Source organism: Pipistrellus hanaki (assembly GCF_964339955.1).
Source record: "Pipistrellus hanaki genome assembly, chromosome: 4".
In the NCBI taxonomy this organism is placed as follows: domain Eukaryota; kingdom Metazoa; phylum Chordata; class Mammalia; order Chiroptera; family Vespertilionidae; genus Pipistrellus; species Pipistrellus hanaki.
The window spans coordinates 79732578-79750276 of NC_140506.1; the positions used below are offsets into that span (position 1 = coordinate 79732578).

The 17699-nt window shown below is 43.9% G+C and overlaps 1 pseudogene across 1 annotated transcript; it reads right to left on the reverse strand.

Moving 5' to 3' along the window:
- Positions 1-13531: 13531 nt before the first annotated feature.
- On the reverse strand, positions 13532-14181 carry LOC311621166 (ras-related protein Rab-5A-like; annotated as a pseudogene). Its single transcript has one exon. The product of its transcript is annotated as a ras-related protein Rab-5A-like (transcript).
- Positions 14182-17699: the final 3518 nt, after the last annotated feature.

Below are 17699 nucleotides of genomic sequence, written 5' to 3' on the forward strand. Positions count from 1 at the left end.
AAGAGGGAGAAATGGGAAATATCTGCAATACTACCATCAATTAAAAAATATTATTTAAAAGGAAAGAAAGAAAAGAAACATCCTTGGACCCTCTGCCAGTGACCAGACATTGAGGGACTACATCCGCCTGCTATGCAGAAAGAAGCCTTTCCTCTGTCAAAGGCAAACACGACAGGACATCATTTTAAGTGGTGAAAACAGGTTCTATCCAGCAACCACTTGTGACAGGGGGAAGAGCTGGGCCCCATCCCGAAGTGTGCAGAGGGGATTCGGGCATTTAAAGGGGGGCGGGGAGGGGGAGGGAGAAGATGGCAAGAGGCTGAATTGAATCATAGAAGAGGAAACTAACAAAGGGTTGGCCTGGAAATGGAAATGAGATTAAGCCCTCCTGCCTGCCTGCTAGCAGCTGTGGAGGTGAGGATGCTCACCTCCCAGAGCCATGGAGAGAGAGGCCTGTCCTGCCTCATGACTTCATTCCGAATGAAAGGCTCACAGGCCCTTGAGAAAAAACACTTACCTTGTAAGAAAACACATTTACAATCATAAGGCCTCCTTAGTAAATGGTCTAAGAAAAGGAGGTCAGGGTCCTGGGGCCAGGTGTTGACTAGAACAAACAGTAAATGTCCCTGCGGCATTGAGTTCTCTCAGCAGGCATTTTAATGGGCTCAGGGCATCCTAGGGGCAGGGCCTCCTGCTGCTGGAAGCCATGTCTGGACGGATTCCTCCTTGCTGAGAGCTCAGCAGTTCTTACCACCAGGTCCCACAAGGACCTAGAATTGTCCCTGCGTAACCACACACACACACACACACACACACACACACACACACACACACACTGTGGAAAGTGGCAGCTAAGAGGTGAAACTGTGTCCTTGGGGCTCCAGGTGCCTGAGCTCCCTGTAGGGCTCCCAATCAATTCAAGGTTGTCTGTCTGCAGCTCCACTGAGTTACTAAGATTACAAATGAAAAGCAGCCCCAGAGGGCATAGCGTTCCTGTAGCTCAGGAGGCAAGCATAATTCTTGCTTACACTCTGCTCTGTGGTCAGTTCCTCCCCTGGTAGCTACTCTTGTAACTTCTTTTTAGGACTGTCAATCTTATCAAACAGACACACACACACACACACACACACACACACACACACACACGCAAACTCCTGCTTCCTGCAGATCCAGTCTCTCGTTTCACTATGATGTTCTCTCTCCAATTACAGGATAGACTTTCTTTGTGGCTATTTCAAATGGAACAGATCTTCTTACAGTTTAAACAATATATTGATGAAATCGTAATAAAACTACAATAACTGTTGTGTTAATGTCTTACTGCTAGTTCCCATGTCCTAACTCAGGTATTGTGCAAGGCCTAAACCTCCCCCAAACGATATCACTCATGTATGGATATTATTTTCTGATAAATAAGGAAATAGGATTCAGAGAGAGTAAACAACTTACTCAAGGTCACACAGCCAGCTAAGAGGGATTAAAACCCATATTTATATGCCCAAAGAACTCAGGTTCTCTCAGGACAATAAGATGCTTATGGGAGTGGATTGAATGGATAGGAAGAGCTGGCTTCTTAATCAGGCATAGTCAGTATTAACAGAGGTTCAAAATCCTATCAGACACAGACTCAGAGGATCTTCCACCAGCCAAGAAATGCTATCTTCTGAAACTCTCAGGTTTATCTCTTTAAAAAGGTAGATGGGTAGATGGATAGATGAACGGATGTAAGGAAGGAAGAAAGGATAGGTGAGTGGGTGGGTGGGTGGGTGGGTGGATGGATGGATGGATGGATGGATGGGCAGGCAGATGGATGGATGGATGGATGGATGGATGGATGGATGGATGGATGGAAGGGTGATAGATGGGTGGATGGATGGATGGATGGGTGGGTGGATGGATAGAAGGGTGGATGGATGAAAGTAATGACACCCAGCTACCTCTGAAGATCAGATTATGGTAAGCTCTTGGAATAGTAGCACAACTTCAGAATATCAGGCAACTAAGGAGCATCCCTGATAATTTAATAAAATGTCCTTTTTCAGCATCCCTCCCTCATGGAAGGAGCCTAAAGTGGGGATCTCCTCTATAACACCCTCAACTGAAGTCTCCTATTGATATTCAATGTATTTAGTCTGGAATGCTAACAATCTCAGAGGTCATTCTATCATCTTTTATGAGCTCTAGTAATTTTTTAAAAGATCTCTGCTCTGATATTCAAAAGTCTTCCTTTCTCCTCCTTGTACTTATTAATAGTAATAAAAATAATAACAGCTAGGATTTATTGATAATGTATGTATCCTAAGTGCTTTATATATTATCTGACTTACTGGTCAACAACTCTTGAATGTAAGTATAATTGTTCTTTTTTTTAGGAGTTGAGGAAACAGACTTAGAGCAGTTCCATGCTTGGCCCCAGGCCACACTGAGAGAAAGGGCACAGCTAGGATGAGAACCTGACTACCAAAGCCCATATTCTTGCCCACCATGCCAAGAGTGGGAAGCCAACACAGTTCTTCCCTCCACCGAATGCCCTCCAGATTTTCTAACAATGAGCTCATGTGCTGTTTCTTCCCCTCTCTCTTCCCTCCTGGCTCTTTCAACTGTCCATTTTCTGAAAGGACTGATAATGGCAATCATCTGAGGTCCACATGCTAAGTTGGGTGAGAGTGGAAAAAACAGGCTTATTTTTATAGCAATTGATTGTTGTACTGGGGATGGCAAATGGAGACTATCAGGACAGCCCACCTGGTCCCATCTGGAGGATGAACATCTAGCTTTTGGAGCCTTGGGTCCTTTGGATGCTGGGAAATAGAACAATGCTATCGCTATCTCTGAGTTTAGAGAATTTAAGGAAACCATGGAAGAGCACGCTGTAGGTGACCATGTCAAGATTTGCAAGCAGGTCCATGAGTGCAGCGTTGGGCACAATATTGGGCAGCACATGGCAAGTGCAATCTAGTTGACTGCTCTCCAGGCAATTGGTACTGCATTACTGCTAAGGTCCCCTAAGCAACTCAGCCTCACCCATAGTTGAAGAGTTGCATGCAATCATGGTGACGGCATTCACATCCATCTGCCTTGGAGACATAGATAAACGTGGATTTGTTTTAAGCAGAGTCTTGCAAATGAGTTTCAAAAATAATCATGTGGCAGAGGCAGGCCTTGTCTGATATCACAACACACATAAATAGCCTGTGAGACCAGCAGCCTGACATAAATTACTAGGGGCCCTTGGAAAGCACAGCTGTATGAAAATCACATGATTACAGAGACACAGAATCAAAATTAGGTACACTAGAAAAATGGGTCTATACCCTGCCGAGAAAATGAGTAACAGTAATGATAACAATTACATTTATTTAGCAATTAATATATGTCAGGCACGTTGCAAAGCAATTTACATGCATTGTTTCATTTTCCCTGTCAACAGTTCTTTGAGTTGGATACTATAATTCTCCAAACTTTTCAGTTGGGCAAACTGAGGTTAAGAGAAGCTGAATATATCCACTTAATAATAGGCAGAGCTGAAGTTTCCTATCAGGTCCATACGAGCCACAGTCTTAAAGGCACATCATTCTGCTAGTAAGCTTGACACCCACCATACCTTTATGTATGGAGAGACAGATGACCCTCAATCCTCCCTACACCTTTTACCATCCCATCCCCACCCACCCATGGTGCATTCTCTCCCCAATTCATTTCTCTGTCCAGGTCATTAGTGGCCACATCCCAAAAGAGAGCTACTTTCCTGCAAGGTGACCCTTGGATCTATGTTCCTAAAACATGTCCAAGGTGTGCCCACACTTCACATCTCCATGTCTATGCAGTCCTTCTCCAAAGGAACAGAATCAGAAAAAAACTTGGGTCAAGGTGTGTAAACGTGGACAAGTCACTTACCATCTCTGAGCTTCAGTGTCTTTAACTGTAAAATGGGGGTGTTGGTATCTATTTTCTAGGGGGGGTCTTATGATGACTACATGAAATGAAAGATTTTATGCAGGAACATTTGAACAACATGGGAGTACCTAACACTATGAAGCAAAAAATAATTGTCGTTCTTCTGTTTACTTCATATGGAGAGCACATACGCTTCCTAGAAAGCCCAGATCAAAGCCTCTTCTTTGCAGGTGGATTTTATCACTCCATCCCCTGTGCTCTGGGAATTCTTTGCATTTCTCTCTAATTAGCACTTTTCATGTTGTTTTTAAAATCTGTTTACCAGACTATCTTTTCTATTAGAAAGTGAGTTCCTCTGGGGAAAAGGCTTTGTCTCATTTCTGTGTGTATCCAGGGGCTCTGCTGCTGTCGCTCCACAGTGTAGAATAATCCATTATTTGCCAACTGAATGCATTAAGTTGCATTAACACTCACTCATCCACACAACCACCTGGAGGGGCATGTCTTGGAGAGTAGACTTAAGGCTGTTTTTTCTTTTGTTGTTGTATGTATTGTCTCATATCCAGGATAAGAGCATCTATACAAAGCTAAGAGGAGCCAAGAATATCTGAACAATATAGCAGTCTGTGTATTGAGCCTATATCCTATGCTATGCATTGGTTATTTTACATAGATCATGTCTAATTCTTGGTGCTCTTGCAAGATCATTGAGACCAAATGAGAGAGATAGAGAGAGATGTTACCTTAGCCCATGTCTTCCCCACTGCCTGCCTGAGCTAGAGCAAGATTGTGAGATTTCGTTTATTGGGCAATGTGATGGTTAATTTCATGTGTCAACTAGCCTGGGCCATGGGTAGGCCAGACATTCGGTCATACTTTCTAGGTGAGTCTGTAAGGGTGCTTCTGGGTGAGATTAACATCTGAATGGATAAACTGAGCACAGCAGATTGCCCTCCTTAACGTGGGTGGGCCCCATCTAATCAGTTGAAGGCTGACCCTTCCTAAAATAAGAGGGCACTTCTGCCTGTTTTGAGCTGAGACATTGGTCTTTTCTGGCCTCTGGCCTCAAAGTGAAGCCAACTCTTGGGTCTCAAGCCTGCCTGCTTTGGGAATGGAACTTACACCATCAGCTCTCCTGGGTCTCCAACTTACCAACTGAAGATCTTGGACTTCTCAACCTCCATCACAGAGTGGGCTGATTCCTTATAAGTCAGTAGTCTTTCCCTCTATATCTCTATTTATCTCTATTTCTCTATCTTCTATATTTAACTTCATGTGGATTCTGCCAAATAAACAGAACCAAAAGAGCATGTATATGTTATTGTTTATCTAGAGAACCCTGACTAGTACAGGCAGAATTTAATACTGATAATAAGAGAGGCTTATTTGATATATAAAAGTATGTTTTAAAACATTAAGGCAGAAAGAGAAGTGGAAAGAAGTAGAGCTTCCTAAGCTGTGTATCAAAAATAATTTGGAGCAGTAGACGAAATGGGAAAGACAGTTCTGTAAGGAATTATTCTTAAGCATGAAAGAGACTGAGATAGAGAAATAGAGAAAATTTTAAGAAATAGGTAGGCACTTGGAATTTATTCCCTTTGTCATTTTCTTTACTCAAGAGTATGAATGAAGCTTTGCTTGTTTTCAATTATATTCTCTGATAAAAATGAGACAGTATGTAAGACAGGACCACACACAGGGCCCTAGTTATATGTAGGTTATAATGTGTATTCATATTCCCATGTGTAAGTTGAGCATTTGAAGTGGGTTATGGGTTTGTGAGAAAAACCTCTTTCTCATTCTTTCTCCCTCCCTCCCTTTTGGTATCTCCATCTCTATTTAATCTTTCTCTCTCTCTTTTTCTTTCTCCCTCCTCTCTGATGTAACTCATTTATTTAGTAAGGATACAGAATCCTATTGGAATCAAGGTGGCCACACAGAACAAGGGCCATTGAAACATGTCTCCATTCGGGCCCAGGGTCTCTGACACATACACATTTACATGCACTGGATTTGAAAAGTCTCCTTCTTACCACAACCCTTGATTTTTATGAACCCATGGTGCACATCAGAATTGCTAACTAACTTTCACGGACAACCACAGACCTGACAAGGCCATGTCCTCACCAGAGGTAATGGGCAGGGGGAGCAACATCAATTCTTTGATCTCCTGGGGGGGAAAAAAAATCTGCTCTTAGCATTCGAGGATTCCAGAATACTCCTTTGGCCACCAAAGCTTGCAAAAACATATGAGCATCATCAAGACAACTCCTCCTAAAGAGAGCTGAGACAGGCCTGGAATGCAGGTCTCCCTGACCCTACAACTCATGTATTCACCGTATCATCTCTGCACACCAGTGCTCAATACATTCCAAATTAGGCCACTATGACATCTGAGCAGGAACAATCTCACAAGCCAGTTCACCTCTGAGAAGGCACCACAACCGTCCTCGGCATTCCTGAAAGCAAAGAGCTATGGAGCTCCTCCGTGGACCCCGAGAGGGGCAGTGGAAGTAACTGCATGACCAGTCCCTGCAGGTCAGGTCCTGTCACCTATGGACCTAACTCAAGCCAGCTGTGTGGTCTTCAGACCAAGACTCAGTTGACAACAAGGAGGCATGATACCACCTATTGAAATCTGTTATGGAAAACAAACAAACAAACAAAAAAACAAAAAAACAAAACAAAACAGCATCAGGGGATTCAGTCACTGGGGCTGTCAGACCAGAGATTTTTTTTAGTCCATATTTTACTTTATTTTGCTCTGAACAGAAACAGAAAATTAAAGTTGTCCGGAGAAATCTGCTTTTCAGCTAAAAAGATGCTAAGATGGTATTGGAATGTCGAAAGCACTCCAAATGTCATATAGTAATGGTCATAAATGGAGAGTTGAATGTTTAAGAGGAATTGCAGCAATTGAAATGCCATAAAAATGTGACAGTCTCCGAATTCTAGCATCCCTCGTGGATTGGAGCTGCACACAGCCCTTGAGACATTCTCCAGCGGCCTCTTCTGCACATTCCCAAATGGGAGAAACTGAGGCACAACCCAAAACGGGAACCCCAATTCCTGGATTCTCAGGCCAGTTAATTCACTCATTAGTTTGCAGGGTAAGAACTACATACTTATGATGGATTACTTACTTTCTACCTTGATGTCACATTTCACTGACACTTAAATATTTCAGAAACAGGATCATCAGGAAAATTCTCAGCACCCTCCACAAGGGAAAGAATTCGGGATGGGATCACAGCGAGTGTCTGGAGATAATGTCTAAGTCAGAACGTGTTCCTAGAAGATGTCCCCTGAGCAATGCATTTGGGTAACATTTCACACTATGTTCCTTTCCTGAAGAGTCTCGATCCCCTCTAGCATATTAAAAAATTCTGAGAAGTCCAACTCACTTAGCAGCCTAGCGAGCAAGTAGTCCCTCCCCAACTAAGCATGTCCAGGTACCTCCTCTACACCCCTGAATTCCCAACTCTATGTCCTCATCTCTCTTTTGTGAGAAAAAGGGAATTCTTCGGAAATGGGATATGACATTATTCCCTCTATCCCAGATGAGGTACGTATTTTCCGGCGTATAAGACGACCCCCTGATTTATTTATTTATTTAATTTTTTTACAGTTAAAACATAGGTTTAGGCCTATATTTGCTGAATAAGACTACCCCCCACTTCAAAGAAAAGACTTACTTTGCCGTCAAGATCTGCAGGTAATTTTTGTGCAATTTTGGTCTTTTGCCCCTGATTTTCGGTTGACTTTTTTTCGTTTCAAAAGTTGTCTTATACGCCGAAACCCTGCAGGAGAACTGCTCCTGTACACGCGAGTGAGTCTGGGAGAACATTATATTCTAAAGCATTTCAATTATGGTGAAGCCAAGAGTGCAGAAGCAATGTGTGTGTGGGGGGGGGGGGAGGGGGGGAAGGGGTAGGAGGGGAGGCGAGGAGAGCGGGGGGGGGGGGGGGGGGGGGCGGGGGGGGAGAGAGGAAAGAGCAAACGTTGGAGGTGGAGGAGTAAAAGCATTGCTGGACATTTGCCTAACATTCGGAGCTACTGACACATCAGTGATGTTCAAACTTCACGTGCATCAGAATCCCACGGAGGCTTATTAGAACAGCGCGCTGGGCTCACTCCCAGAGACTGCGGTTCCAAAGGCCAGGGTGGAGCCCGAGTGAGAAGCTGCATTTCTAACAAAGTCCCCGGTGGTGCTGATGCTACAGGTCCAGGGGCCACACTCAAAGAACCACTGGCCAAGGCCACTGGCTTGCCTAAAGTCTCCAGCATAAAGCCCAGACCAGTGGCCTGAAAAAACAGCATCAGGTGATTCCATCTTCTTTTTAGCAAACAGTCCTTTTGGTATAGCATCTCTGTTGTCATTCTGGTGGTTGTTGGACACCACCCAGCATCCATGGTCACCTCCTTCAGCTCAGCCTTCCTTTAGCGAACCCTTCCCCCACCCTGGCTTGGTTGGAATGCCAGGCAGGGATTGTCACTATCCCTGGGCATAGTGTGGATGCCTGAACCAAGCCATGGAGGGGCCTGGCTATAACCTACTACTACCAGTGGGGACGGGCGGTGAGTCAACCTGGAGGGGTGGGGTGAAGAAGGGTGGCAGAGATGTCATTGCTTGTTGCCAGGAGATGAGCACAAAAAATGGTGCCAAATTTAGTCATTCTTCATGCCTCTCAAGGTCCTGCTTCTTTCAGAAACATCCAATATAGTCTCATCACTGCTACCAATATATTATCTTAATATACAACCAATATATTACCTTAAATTTTAAAAACACTTATGGATGAGACTATTTACCCAATTCAGGAATGCTTCTAATCCAAACCAATCAGACTCTTGCTCCTGGAGATTTTAACACAAATCCCAAAGCCACTTTCTCACACAAAACCCCAAACCACTGGACCCCTAAAAGGAGAACCCATTCATTCCTTCACCTCGACCCCAGCGCTGTCCCAGGTCTTGCAAGTCTGGCAGTTGCTGGTCCACCTTCCCTTTTCCTTCTCTGTGCCCCTCATTTCTCTTTACTAAATTCATTTTTTATTTTTTATTTTAGCCTAAGTAAGTTAGTCTGCTTCCGTGTTTAAAAACCTGACATAAGATTCTTCCAAAATAAGAGATCTGGGACTCTATATTTAACACAAATCAAAACAAAACAAACCCGAGAATATCTATGGTTAAAGAAGGGAGCTGGGATCTAAAGCCAGGCTGCTTTCACCCATAACACACACTCCCCCTGCCCCAGAAACACTCCGGAGAATTTCTGAAGAACCTTACGGTGTGTCCAGACACAAATAGGCCTTGAACTATCACATCGGCATGTGTTTGGGTCTCACTTTGGCAGCCAACAAGAGGTAAGGGCTGGGGTAAAGCTGGTCATCTTAAAGGCCAGTGAATAAAAATATCACCAGCCTCCCTGAAAGCTTTAAGTACAAATTCCTATAGTAGATCAATCCCGGAGAGTCCCTCAAGGCCCCGTTCATTCATGTACAGCACATCCCCCTGGCCCTCCGGCTGATATTTCTCACTTCAGCAGCCTAGATGGAATCGGATCTTTGGCTCCACCATCATAACACACATCCACAGTTTAGTTTGCTCCCAAGTTATACAATAGGAAATCTCAGCAGCAAGGAAGCCAAAACACATTAATCTCAGCATAAACTGTTAAAGAGCAGACATCAGCGAAGGCACAGCCCTTGGGGAGGTCCCCCAGCAGAACCAGCAGCCTGCCTTTAGCCTGGCTGCTAACAGGAGTTGCCTCGTGGAGGTTTCAGAGAAGGAAGGACATGCATGTGGATAAGCTTTGTCTTAAAAAGAGTTGCCCATCCTACAACTTCCTCTGCAGAACAGCTCATCCGACCGAAGTCACTGTCTTCGGGAAACAATGCTCCTTTGCCAAATTTGGGGCAACTTTGCCTCTGGAGATGGACACTTCACTTAGGAGCATAAGGACTCTGGGAAATTTGGATCACTCATGTTGAGGGCCAGACCTGAGGTCAAGAGTCTGGGGCTTCAGATGTTTGAAATGCTAAACAAGTCTCTTCTCAGGTGTCACTTCAACTGGGACAACGCACTCAAAGGAGGAGGAAAGTCCTAGACATTCTGATCACTAAACCAGTCCAATCAGGCATCTGGGGATAGACCCTTTAAGGATTAACCAGTTAATTAGGAATAAAAAAGACTTCAAATCCACATGAGTCCACCTGGGGACAGAATTTCAGAACTAGAGGGCTTGATGGGAGATGGGCTGTTTAACAGCAAAAGGGCCAAGCAATCCCATGAAGGAAGCTCAAATACGCTGAGGATCAGTCAGTCTTACAAGGAATAGAGGGCTTGCACCCACTGGAGCAGTTAAATTATGTTAAAGAGATGAACATTTTCTGCAGAAAAAAAAAAAAATCCCAGCTTGATATACTAACTAAAAGTAACATTAAGGCTGAAGGAGTTAATAAAAAATTCATCTCATGCTTATTCCCAAGTAAGCATGAGACTAAAATCATTCCTGACCCCGCCCTGGAGACAAAAGAAAACAAGATAGCCCTTGAGTAACACTGAGGGAGAGTGGAATTGTGTGTGTCCAGGAAGTCGGACACACACCGAAAAGGAATCACTGATCCATCAACCTCTCTACACAACACCACCCCTCCTTCCAAACTGACCTCGGCCTCTGTCAGGTTAGTTCTCATATCACTGAACACACTATAAACTGCCATGTTGCTTAGACTTGAATCCTGTTACTTGCAGCCAAGGAAGTTGAACAGATAGTTTCAAGGTTCTAAAAGTCCCTGGTCTTCATTGTCTTATTCTATTTCCTATTGCTGCAAAATGCCTTCAGACACATGCTGCTCCAGGGGCCAGACACGGAATTCCTCCAGTTGTGTTTTTGTGCCCAGACATCTGCATTGCACTTTACAGGCCACAAGCATTTCCACGGCCTCACCAGTTGGGGGTCCTACATACTTGTGAAGTTACAGAAAGGAGGATTGTTGAAGTAGTTAGCCCAAGCCACAGATAAGAAACAGAAAGTCTGAGAGATGAATTAGCTTATTCCTGAGATCTCATAGTTCATATATGGTGCAACCTCACTTAGAACTAGTGTGTCTGAGTCTACCCTAGAGTCCTAGCCTTGCCATTCATCTTTGGAACCTCTTAATTTGATGCCCCCAAACTCTGATTTCCCTCACCCCAATACCGTGTATCTAAGAATAGAAAAAACTGGATTCTGGCCCACGTCCTTCCAAGGACCTGTTGTGTGAACTTGAGTTAACTACTTAACTGCTCTGAGTCAAATCCTGCATCTATATAAACGTCCCACAAAACAGATTTTGTGCAGCCTGAAATAAATCATATGCAAGAATCTATATTGCACAACAAAGTCATTCAAACATGGAAGGCCCTGAGGTCATTCATTGATCCCCATCCCTCCACTGGGCCAAGTGGATTGCCTTTTCATAAAGGCACATAGTTACTCCTGAAATGTCAATCTTTTGTGCTTTCCCTAAAAAGGTCAAAGTGGAAGATGCTAATACGTCGGATGTGATGTGCCTGAAATACATCTTACGCTAACTCACTAGCACAGATCTTCCCTGACCACACTCTCCAGAGCATCTTTCTCCCAAGGCAGGACTGAAACTCCAACATCTGCAGTCAACAGGTTTGAGGCTGGGGCAGATGCTGTTTTGAAAATGTTACTGAGCGAAGGTTAATGGACTGTCAGCTTATCTTCGTTAAATTACCACATTAACTAACTCAAAAAATATATATAAGAGAACAGGACACAGTGTAGATAAGCTTTGATGGGAGACAGATCATCAAAGATCATCTTAGCATTTTTCTTCCTGAGGGAGGATAGGATTTATCCCAACGGGATAGGCTATGCAACTGTGAGGACCCTTTTAGGGCACAAAAGAGGAGAAGGGGGGGAAGGGTAAAGAAGAAGACAGGCCCTGGCTGGTGCAACTCAGTTGATTGGAGCAATGTCCCATACATGGAAAGTTGTTGGTTTCATCCCTGGTTGGGCTGTGTAAAGGAGGTCACTGATTGATGTTTCTCTCATTCATTCATATTCTCTCTCTCTCTCTTTCTCTCCTCCCTCTCCCCCCCCCCCCATCTCCCTCTAAAATCAGTGACAGTGTATTTTCAGATGAGTATTACAAAACAAAAACAAAAAAGAAGGAACCAACATGTTCCTGATCCAAGATGGTGTCCTGGGAAAAACACTGGCCCATTGACTACTAAATCTTTTTTTTTTTCTTTTTTTTTTTTCCTTTTTTTTTTCTTTTCTTTTTATACCACTTTTTTTCCGACCTGACTGCCTCAATATAAAACTAAACACTGGTGAACTGTTTTCCTTACTAATTATGAATTACTGTAAATGTACAAGTTCTGCTAGCAGTTCAACACTTAAATAGATTAAATCATCTCTGACACGTGGTAGATTTCATATAATGAAAATACCTAAAACAATTAGTGCAATATACTGAATTGATCAAAATAAACTTTGGAAAATAAGGCTGCAGGATTATTACTAACATATCGCAATACTTACGCTACAAATTACTGCTACATTGTTTATTACGATTCTGAAGTCCCTTCCTTTGGAAGGGGGCAAGAAGGAAAAATTAGCTGTTTTCTTAACTGTGCATTTTGTATACATTTAAGCAACTCTTAAATATTACAGAAAAGTAATGAACATATGGAGACTACAATGCACTGCCCCATTTACAGTACAGCTGAAGATCGAATTTGAAATAATCAAGTTTGAATGTACATGATTGTTAGTGCATTGACTATATTATGTCCAAAGGAAACAAGAGCCCCCTCCAAGCCCTAAACAAAACCTATAGATAAAATGGCCTGCAGTGATTACACAGAAATCACAGACTCCCGGTTTGTTGTACGTTTGTTGAAGAGCTCACCTTTGAAGGGAACACTACCCATTACAATGTGTTTTATCAGTTTTCATATTTCTAAAACAAGATGGGGTTACTTTTGATTTTTTTTCTTTTTTTTACCCCATTTAAAAAAAAAAATAAGAGGACTGGCTACAATTTAGATGCCACTAATGTTCATTCCTTACACACACACACACACACACACACACACTATGAGAGACTGTTTTCCTGTGGCTAATTTGTTTACATGTGAAATGTGCACTTTAAATATGGATACTAAGAGAAATGACTGGTTGCCTAAATACTGTAGCTAAGCATAAATATCTTTGGAATCTTCTAAAAAAAAAAAAAAAAAAAAAAGAAGTGTTTCTGAAAGGCTTAAATTAAGTTTGAAATCTCTTTTTTAGAACTGGCCGGTTAACTGTGGGTTCAGTTAGTCATTTGCCTATATCCCTTTTGATAAGAAGTGATTCCCCCTAACCTTCCAAGGAAACAAGGATACACAGCTCTCATTTTCCCCTTCTGCTGCTGAAACATTAGTCAGAGGGTCACATGCATGTCATTAAAAATTAAGCTCAAAACACTTAAAATAATTCTGTATTAGGAACTTGACTATCATAAGTCTCTTCTTTTTGTAAGTCATACTGAGCTGGTTAAATGCTCCAATTCCATAGTTATAACATTTAGGAAGCAGAAGATGATACCAGCTAGTTCAAACTGGAGGAGGCTTAGTTACTACAACACTGACTCCTGGTTGGCTGTGTGGTTCAGTAAGGTCTACTCCTCCTCCCCTGGCAGAATTTGCTCCTGGATTCTGTGGTTCATTCTTTGGCAACTTTTTTAGCTATGGCCATGAATATTTCATTTACATTCATTGATATTTTAGCTGATGTCTCCACGAATAATAAACTGTTGTCATCTGCCTAGAACTGTGCTTCCTGGAAATCAACAGCTCTTTTATTTGCCAGGTCAGCCTTGTTTCCTGAAACAGAGCTATTACAGTGTTAGGAATGGCTTGCCTCTGAAGTTCTTTAACCCAATTTTTGGCCCTGGCAAAGGACTTCTCATTTGTGATATCGTACACAACTACGGCTGCGTGTGCTCCTCTGTAGTGCATTGGTGCTAGGCTATGGCATCGCTCTTGACCAGCTGTATCCCATATATCAAACTTTTACTGTTGTGTCATCAAGACACACAGTTTGGGTTAGAGAAGTAGCCTGATGGTACTCTCTTGAAACCCAAGAAATTGGCCTTTCACAACACGAAGCACTAGGCCTGATTTGCCAGCAGCAGTCTCGCCCAGAAGTACTAGTTGGAACTGGCATATTTTACTTCCAGTATTTGGCCCGTTGGGTCTTGTTGCTCCTCGATGAGCCATGTCCAAATTTGAAAGAAGTCCCTAATTTTAGTCTCTTAAATGAACTTCCAGGATGCAAGGTATCATTTTTTCTTTCTTTCTGAAGGCAAAGAAACCCTAGACGGCAGCTCAGCTCGCAGGGCCGCAGGGTGGAAGCTCCTGGCAGCAGGTCCCAGGCTGAGCCCAGAGAAGGCTGTGGCTTTGGTGACGAGGTGTCTCCTCCTCCTCACGATGCTCCCCTCAGACTGGACAGTGCGGGGCTGCTGACTACTAAATCTTGACCGTCATTAATTACCAGTGGTTATGGGCGTCCTGATTTCTTATATTTCAATAAAGAGATACAGATCCTGCTCCCCCTGCACCTCAAGGCTTTTGTAGGGACCTGATGAGCTCCTGGAAGAGGAAGCGCTTGGAAAGGAGCAGGAGAAGGTCATCGGATGACTCCCAGGTCTCTGGCTGGAGACAGGAAGTAGAGGAGACAGGAGACACTGGAAGAAAAACATGCTGGAGGAGGAAGCACTCGGTGTGATTGCACTGAGTTCCCTGCGCCCGTGAGAAGTCCACGTGCAGGTGTGCAGCAGGCCACCGGACGTTCACAACTGTTGAGCCAGGTGTTCTCAGAAACTGGACCCATAATCAGACATCTCCTCCCCCTCAGCAGAGCTGCTCTGGCTCTGACAGCTGGGCTTCCGGGTGCTCTATTTATTATTCCTAACCCTCCGGGGCCGAAACCCTCCACAGGGTCCTCATCCTTCCCTTCCATAAATCAGCGGAAGGGTCATGCTAAGTCTCAGGTGATAAATGAAGCCCTTCCCCGAAGGGTCTGGCCCGAGCCCAAAGTGGCAGCTTGCCTGTCGGAATAATTGTCCATCTAAATCATCCTTTGCCTCTGATGACAAAGTGTTAATGACAAAATATAGGTGATCCTCCAAGGGAGGAAAAGCTATATTTTTGCAGCTGGAAATCAGAGATGTATTATTAATAGTGAACATTAATTATATATTTTAATGCCCACCTGGGAGAGGGGACAGGGGCATAATTTGCAGAGAAGCGCAGGGGGCCCGCTGGAAAACTAGCAAGATCCTTTTATTAAGCACAGATCCTATTTCCTGCTCCCATGAATATTTCATTTGGAATAGTCACTCCATTCTACCTTTTCAGCCATTTCTCCTCAGCTAAGCTGCAGTTCTAGACAAGTCTTTTCTCTTTCCCGATCTTGTTCTTGAGAGAGTGACACTTATCCGGAAAGGATGTATCGTTCTGGAAAGGAGTATCCTGAACACCAAATTACAGTGCAACTCGGTGTCCAGGAAAATCTGTATCAGCAATGGCGACCCCGTGATCACTCAGGACTGTGAACAGCTCTGGGAAAAGAATGGGAGGTTATTTTCCTTGTTGACATCACTGGTCCCAGAAAGCCTTTCCAAAAATCAAATTCCTGGGGCCAGTCTTTCCTATGTTCTCCCACAGCACCCCTTCTTGCCTCCTTCAGAGCCCCCACCGTGAAATCCTAATTGCCCGTGACACACACACACACACACACACACACACCCGCCAAATGTGCCCATATTCTGGATGGAAGGCTAAGAAACAGCTTTCGAGAAGTTGCACAGCTCATCAGAATCGAACACTTTAACAACCAGGCAGAAATGTAAGCACAGGTAACCTGCCCCCGCAAAGAGGATGGACATCCTCAGAGCAGATGTGCCGCCAATCTCACAGCTGTGTCCCCCGCAAGCACAGCACACCACTTCTGCTGCTGTAACGCATTATATTAAATGACATACCTGCCTTCCTTTTACTTATAGACTATAGCATTCCATCCTCACAACCTCACAGCATGAAACTCTTTATACAAACTTTTCATAAAAATAAACTGACCTGCCTGGCCGGTGTGGCTCACTGGTTGAGTGTTAACCAATGTACTAGAAGGTTGGTTCGATTCCCAGTCAGGGCACCTGTGCTGGCTGCGGGCTCAATCCGCAGTAGGGAGGGCACAGAAGGCGGATGATCAATGATTCTCTCTCATGATTAATGTTTCTCTCTCTCTCCCTCTCTCTTCCTCTGTGAATTCAATAAAAATATATTTAAAAAGTAAATTAGTAAATGGACCTTCAGAGATGCTAAGAAATAAGCCCTCCAAGGCACATGCTAGAACTGGTTCCAAATGGCTGGCTCCAAAGGGGATGTACTGGACCACTGTGTCTAACTATTCAAATGTTTCCACCACTGGGGGAACTTGGGGAAGACAGTGGTAATCTATACTAATAAAAGGGTAATATGCAAACTAGACTGGATACACCAGATATCTTCTGGACAAAGCCATAGCGACTGTGAGGGCTGAGGAGGGCCGGCACTGGCAGCATCCAGCAATGGCAGTGTCCAGCAGAGGCAGCAGCAGTGGGGTGATGGGGATGGTGCCTTCCCCCGATTGACTAGGTCACCTCCTGCAGAGGGAGGCCAGACTGTGGTTTAGGCCCGCTCCCGGTGGGGAGCAGGCCTAAGTAATCAGTAGGACATCCTCTGAGGGCTCCCAGACTGTGAGGCCCGGCTTAGGGACCTCTCCTCGCCCCGCCCCCCCCCCCCCCCCGCATACCCCCCTCAGTGCACGAATTTTCATGCACCGGGCCTCTAGTCCTAATCTTAAACAACAGCATAACAAGTTCCATTTACCAACAGCATACCCAAAGCTTTGTATGCATTATCTCATTCAGTTCTCCCAATAATTGTATAAAGTCACTAGTTATTTTCCCTATTTTATTGGTAAGAAAAGTGAGGCTCAGAGAGGTTAAGAATTTGCCCAGGCACACACAGTTTGTAAGTATAGAATCATAAATTGAAATCACATCTTCCCGACTCTATAGCAGGTGACTTTTCCCTTGGGTACCTGCTTTGTCTTCTTAAAGACAGGTTGATTTTCTTACCGATTGCCCAGGTTGCATCTGACTGTCCTGCACCGTAGTTCTCCTTCCTGCCTACACCTGGTTGCTGTCTCAGAGGCCAAGTCCTGGGCTCCAGCTCTGCCTCCGGGCCCCTCTGAGCTTACAGCTCCAGAGCAGCCACTTCTCCAGTCTAAAGCATTCCCTGACTCAGAAATTCTGGTTTGCCCAAAGAAAGAACTCTACTGGGGGAGGGAGGATCTATGAGAGATTTCTTTTCCTGGTTACCTTTCAGAACATGTTAAGGGACAAGCTCTCTAATTAAAGGTCAACAGTGTGGTTTTTGGGTTGAGTGCTAAAAATTTCCCATAAGCCCTGGCCAGTGGCTCAGTTGGTTACAGGGTCATCCGATACACCAAAAGTCTGAGGGTTCAATCCTGGGTTGGGGCGTGTGTGGGAGGCAACTGACTGATGTTTTTCTTTCATACCAAAGAATAAGAAAAAAGAATAAGAGTGAAGTTGAAATCCTAAACAAATCACATGATGTTTAATTGTGTGTGCAAATAAAATTATGCAAAACTCCTTAATTAGAGTATAAAGTTCAAAAGACCATTTAGACTTCGTGAAGATTTAATTTTTAATGACACGGGAACTTTCTTG